Raw genomic sequence first — 6707 nt, 5'->3', positions numbered from 1 at the left:
GAGCCTGTTAGCCCTAGCGACCCTGCAGAAACCACAGGGGACAGACAGAGTAAGAGCTGACGTTCAACTGGGGCCAGACACTCTGCGGAGTACTTTAGACCTCACTTCCAGTCTCACGGCACTATGGAGAGATGCTGCATGATCCCCATGTTGCCCATAAGCAAACCAAGGTTCGTAGAAGTTGGGTCACTTGTTTAATTAAGGTCACACAGAAAAGAAGTCACAAGGTTGAGACAGGACCCCAGCTCTAGGACTCTCTCCCACTGTCTCTCTGGTTCAAAATTATGAATGTGACCCAAAGACATATCTGTGGGGTTAGTTACATTGCCTAAGTAATGGGAAGCCTGATCACAGTGGCTTAAAGCAACCAGATAAATTTATCTCACGGAACAACCTGTTCAAGGGAAGCATGGTTCCTGGTTCCAGATTGGTTAATCCAGCTCAACAAGGAGAATTTTGCTAGAAGTCCAACCATCTGACTTCCCCAACATATCTCATTGGCCATAATTGTGCTAAATGCCATTTATAATTACCAGTGAGGGGAATGTAATTACCATGATTTGTTTAGGCCAGTTAGGATTTAGCTTCTGGGCCTGGGGAGGGGCCCAGTCTTCAACCTTTCTTGTGGCACATTGGCACCTATTATAATTCTCTTCCTCCCTCTCTCTATATGCAAGACTCTCTATACAAATTATGAATACCTATATATAAAACTAAAACTGTAATTATAACCCTATGTATGTTTGTTTGTATACTCCAGGACTTCAGTGCTAAAAGGCAGAAACATGCTCTGCTCAAGCATGTTTCAGATCTGGTTGTATTATAGTGACCCTGAGTGACTGAGATAAGATAACATTTCTCACCATAGATCCTATGCAAACTCAAATTTTACGGTGGAGATTCTCTGTGGTGAAAAAGGAGGAAAATTCTACTTTTAACAAAAATTGAGCCAATGGAAAATTCCAGTTAAGACATTATATTAAACTATTACAATGAAAATTTTGCTCTGATTACCTTAATGAAAAAAGAGTTCTCTAATGATTAAAATGAATGTAAGTACTCTACTTAAGAATATGGGCCATTCAGCCTAAGTGCCTAGGATCAAATCCTATCTCTGGCAAATAGTTTCTGTGTGTGTTCTACGGCAAGTTGCTAAAACTCTCCATACCTCTGTTTCCTCATTTGGTAAAAGGAGATAAAAATAGGACTTGCCTCATAGGGTGGCTCTGGATATTAAATGAGATAATACATGTTCAGTGATTAGAATAGTACCAGGGACATAAGCCCTCTACACATGCCAGCTATTATTACTATAACTTGGTAATATATCCATTGAGATATCCACACTGTCCCTTTTATGCCTACACATTTTCTAGAATTTATTTACTTACCAAACTTAAAATTCTCTAAGACACTACTATACTTCAGCATAATAGGAGATCAAAAGAAAAAAAATGAACCCTAAAATGTTTAAAATTGTTTATATTTCATGAGCTTCAATGAGTCGATGTTTTCAGAAGCCCGAATAAGAATAAAATCATTGGCTTCAAACACACATGAATTAGTGTTTATAGAGTAAAAATTACATTGGCAGCATTTGAGAGTGAATGAAATCCTTAGGAATGTGCTCCTTGCGGTCCAATCTCCAAAAACAGGATGCTACCTAATTTCCAGCGTCTCTCTTGGTGCTTTTGCAGATATTAATCACTTCTCTATTTTTCATGGGAGAAGATTAGGGCCACTTAGGAAGGTGAGGTGGCTATAACTGAATTAAGATGTATAAATGAATGGGAATGTGGAAATGTAAGACAGTGCAGTCGTCGTGACACAGGGGAGGGGATGACAAGCCTGCCCTACAGCAGGGATTTGGAAACCTGTTCTCACCTCTCTCTGGGGAGGCCTGGTGGGAAGTGCTGCTTCCCGAGACCCAAGTTTTGAGTTCCCAAAATCTTTGAGGGAGGCTGCTGTCAGCAAAGCATCAAGGGGTCGATGATGAGGTGAGTGGAAAGATGAGAGTTGCTGGAGTTCTCCGATCAGGTCCAGATTCCATTCTTGCAGGGCAGAGGGTGATAGTGTTGCTTAGGACTTCTGGTTTGGCCTTCCACCTGCGTGGGATGGATCCTGGCTCCATCCATCCCTTCCTGGTTGCACGGACCTTAGCCAATCATCTGAAACATCTGTGCTTCAATATGCTCATCTTATTTAAAATAATAATACCTACCTACTAGGGTTGTTATGATGGATAAGAAAAGTAATAGCTATCCATTTCTCTCTCTCTCTCTCTCTCTCTCTCTCTCTCTCTCTCTCCGTGGTGTGTGTACCTATGTATTGCTGAGATCAGTGTTTTACACAAAAGAAGCACCTGGTATCTATCACCATTATTTTTATGAAAACTCCCATCACGTCTCCCTTTCTCCTGCAAACTTTAGAGAAGTCAAGATGTATAGGATACTAGGGTCTTTAAGACCCTGTCTCAGACATATAGCAGGAAGGGAAAAATGAAGGGGGGAAATTGAAGGGGGAGAGGAACCATGAGAGACTATGGACTCTGAGAAACAAACTGAGGGTTCTAGAGGGGAGGGGGTGGGGGATGGGTTAGCCTGGTGATGGGTATTAAAGAGGGCATGTTCTGCATGGAGCACTGGGTGTTATATGCAATGAATCACGGACCACTACATCAAAAACTAATGATGTAATGTATGGTGATTAAGATAACCAAAAAAAAAAAAAAGACCCTGTCTCAGACAGAGCAGGCTAAGCAAACTACTGCTGTGGTATCCATTTAAATGGATTCTTCTACTAATAAAAAGCTGTCCTCTTCAAGGCTGTCTCCATCTGATTTTTTTAATCTACCCTAAAATATTAGACAGCACTATATTTATATCGGGCATAATCATTGAGAGCTGTAATCAGGAAACCTGACTTGTGTATAGACCTCCTTCTTGACTGACTGGAGCAGCATTCAAATGTAATGCACTTCTCCCCTGGCGTGAGGGTGGGAGAAGAAAGTCAGTGTTCTCATTGGACTAGCTGTCGAGTTATGGACCACAGTGTCCAACTTGACCTTTCGGGGCCAGACATGAAAGCACTGAGGTGCAATTAAGTCTTCTGTTAATTCTCCATAAGTGGAACATTTTAAGGTATGAAACCAATCATCTTGAGAAAGGCCATTCTAGTTAGAGCCTTGTGCCTAAGACAAAGAGCTGGGCAAGGCAGACACAACACAATTTGGTTTTGATCAGTAAGAGGCAAATTGACTTTGGTTAATATAAGCAAATTGGTTTTGATACTCACATTGTACTTATATTAAGGCAGGAAAATATATATCTATTGAACCCTATTTGAAACTGGGCGCACTAAATGAGCAGGCATTCCTAATGATAGGCTGCTATAGCTGTGTTAAAAAAAAAAATACCATAAAGCATTTTAAGCTTAAATGATTAGATTTTTTAACTTTATAAATATTGAAGACAAGGCAAACCTTTTACCTAATGCTATAAATGATGGCAATCAATCACTGGCAAAGAGAGGAGGTCATCTGCAAAGAGGCTGGAAAAGATCAATATGGTCTCCTAGCAACAGACCTGCATACTGCAAGATCCTGCAGCCATCTGGGACCTTTCAATCTCTGACCTGACCCGATAAACCACAGCAGGGTCACTGTCTGCATTTCCATAACGCTAACTCAGAGAACTTATTTCCCAATGACAAAGATGTTAGTACTTAGCAAATAAACATGAGGGGGAATGAGCACCTAACACAGGATAGTATAATAGAGAGTTAATTAATCTATATCTATGGCAAACGATATTTAATTTGACCTAGATAGCACTGTATAAAATAAAATTGAAGGTACAAAGAAAGTCAAATGCTCTTGCTCAGCAAATTCCAACTATAGAAATTAACAAAAAATGAGAATCACTGGCCTCTGGAGTCTAGTAGTGTTTATTTTTGTTTGTTATTCTAATCAACATTAAGCTATATCTTTTATATGATAATCAAAATAATTTTCCAGATAGAAAATGCTTTGTTATTCTGACCTTATCCCAAATTGATTTTTAATTATATATTTTGCTTCCATTTTTTTTACACAATCTTCTTTTTAAACCCAGTCATTTCAATTAAGAATGACGAAGACAAACAAATTATTATAATACAGTGTGATATATACAAAGCATGTGCTATAACATGATCTTAAATGGAACACTTTACCCAGCCTGTCTTAGGGGTGGTGGTAGAGGCAATATTTCTGGAGGATTTGATATCTGAACAAATTTTCTTAGTAGTTTAATCTCTTTTTGGACTGAGTGTGTCTGGTTTCATATCACAGATCCAAAACTGACTAGCTGCTTGACTGGGTAAACTACATAACATTCTGGTGCCTTAGTTTCTTCAGCTATATAATAAATATTGGAAGTTGTTCCAAGTATTAAATTAATATGTGCAGACTGCTTATAAGAATATATGGCATAAGGGCACCTGGGTAGCTCGGTCGGTTGAGCGTGTCTTGGTTTAGGCTGGGGTCATGATCTAAGGGTCATGAGATCGAGCCCACCATTGGGCTCTGTGCTCAGCTGGGAGTCCGCTGGATAGTCTCTCTCTTCCTCTCCCCCTGTCCCCCCACTCGCATGTGTGCATGCTCTCTCTCTCTAAAAATAAATAAATCTTAAAAAAAAGACTCTCTGGCATGTGGTTAGTTCAATAAATACTAGTTTTCATGGTTATCCTTAGGAATACCTAATTTGATATATGCTAATTTCATCAATTAACTCAGTAAGTATTTCCTGGGGGCTTACTCTGTCAGGCAAGGCTCTGAGCTTTTGTTCCATAGCAGTGAGCATGAGACAAATTTCTTGTTCTCATGGGAGTAAATCCCTAAGATCAAGTCCATTCATCTGCCATAGAAGACATTGGGAATGGATGTCCTGAATTTTAGGTTTCTAAAATGAGCAAAATAATACCAAGAAGGCTCTAAGCATGGGTGATAGAGTTTACCACACTTCTTGACAACTCACTTTGCTCCAAAGAAAAGGTTAGGGAAAAGAGATGAAAGTTAGATTTCAATTTCCTCAGCTTGCATAGGCAGTTGGTAGAGATGTGATTTGAGAGGCACTAATTGACAGGCTCAAGCTTCTAAATCTTTCCTTAACCATAATATTCTCATTATTAGAACTTCATTAGTTTGGGATAAAAAATTATGATCCTTGGAACTCACTTTCAGCACACAAATTTTTCTTGTAAGAATGACAAAAATTAAGTCACAATTATCTACTAGTACAATATGAAGATCCATCTATCAGACAAGAGCAAGCCTGTCACCCGGGAAGGTACAAGAGCAGTAGAAGAAAGAGTCAGGGAAGAGTACAAGAAGGGATCATTTTTCCGAAGGATGGAAGACCCTTTGCCAGCACTGCAGAGGAGGTCCCTGGGCAGCCTGGGGTCATAGGCCTGAGGGCTGTGAGGATCTGTCAAGAGAGGGAAGGAGCACTCAATGAACATCACTCCCACTCCCCAGAACATGACAAAACAAGACAAGAAAAATAACACATTTCTTTGTTTTAGGAGAAAGATGACCTGGATTCCAGTCCAGCTTTATCATGTACTGTCTCTGTGACCCTGGGGAACTCATTTAACTTCTCTGAGCTTCTGCATCTTCACCTCTAAAATGGCAATGCCAATACATCTCTTGCTGGACTGTTGTAAGAATCAAATGAAATGATATATGTAGATCTTAGCTCATACAGTAGGCATGTAATATGTAAAATAATAATGATGGGCTACCTGGGTGGCTCAGTGGGTCAAGCGTCTGACTCTTGATTTCGGCTCAGGTCGTGATCTCAGGATCCTGGGATTGAGACTTGCATGGGGCCACCTGCTCAGCAGGGAGCCTGCTTGTCTCCCTCTCCCTTTGCCCCTCCCCCTGCTTGCACTGTCTCTCTCTTGCTCTCTCTCTCAAGAAAATCAATCAATCAATAAAATAATAATGACAAAGATAATAGTTATTTTATTATTTTCATTACCTTAGAGCATAAATGTCCCTAAGACAGGAAGTGAAGAGGTGCTCATTTCTCATGTCATTACAGTACCCAGTAGAGAGCAACATTAAGTTGGGGGCTTGCATACAACATACATATATATGGCTTAAAACCAATATGTGAATACTTGAGTGTGAATGTCCACATTGTGCACAGTGCTGTGCAGGATATCATGGAGAATACAAGAAAAATATGAGATGACCATCACTCTCAAGTAACTCTGTGAAACAAAAAGACACAATCCACAGAAGGGTCAGTGCAGTCAGAAGATAAGACTTTTAAGAACAGAAAATTACTAATCTAGGGGCACCTGGGTGGCTCAGTCGGTTAAGCATCTGACTATTGATTTTGGCTCAGGTCACGATCTCAAGGTTGTGAGATGGAACCCCGCATTGGGCTCTGAGCTGGGGTAGAGCCTGCTTAAGATTCTTTCTCTCTCCCTCTCCCTCTGTTCCTCCCCAACTTCTCTCTCTTTCTCTCCCCCTGGCTAAAAAGAAAAAAAGAAAGAAAAAGAAGAAAGAAAGAAAAAGAAAGAAAGAAAGAAAGAAAGAAAGAAAGAAAGAAAGAAAGAAAGAAAGAAAGAAAGAAAGAAAGAGAAAGAAAGAAAGAAAGGAAGAAAGGAAGGAAGGAAGGAAGGAAGGAAGGAAGGAAGGAAGGAAGGAAGGAAGGAAG

The 6707-nt window shown here is 40.0% G+C and overlaps 1 pseudogene; it reads left to right on the top strand.

Moving 5' to 3' along the window:
• Nucleotides 1-1992: 1992 nt before the first annotated feature.
• Nucleotides 1993-6707, top strand: part of LOC141372705 (large ribosomal subunit protein uL1 pseudogene) — a 10632-nt pseudogene continuing 5917 nt past the window's right edge.

Source organism: Callorhinus ursinus, unplaced genomic scaffold (genome assembly GCF_003265705.2).
Source record: "Callorhinus ursinus isolate GAN/ISIS: 27379988/994484 unplaced genomic scaffold, GSC_fseal_2.0 scaffold5, whole genome shotgun sequence".
Classification (NCBI taxonomy): Eukaryota; Metazoa; Chordata; class Mammalia; order Carnivora; family Otariidae; genus Callorhinus; species Callorhinus ursinus.
The sequence above is the reverse complement of the archived record's forward strand: the minus strand, read 5'-3'. Positions and strand labels throughout refer to the sequence as shown.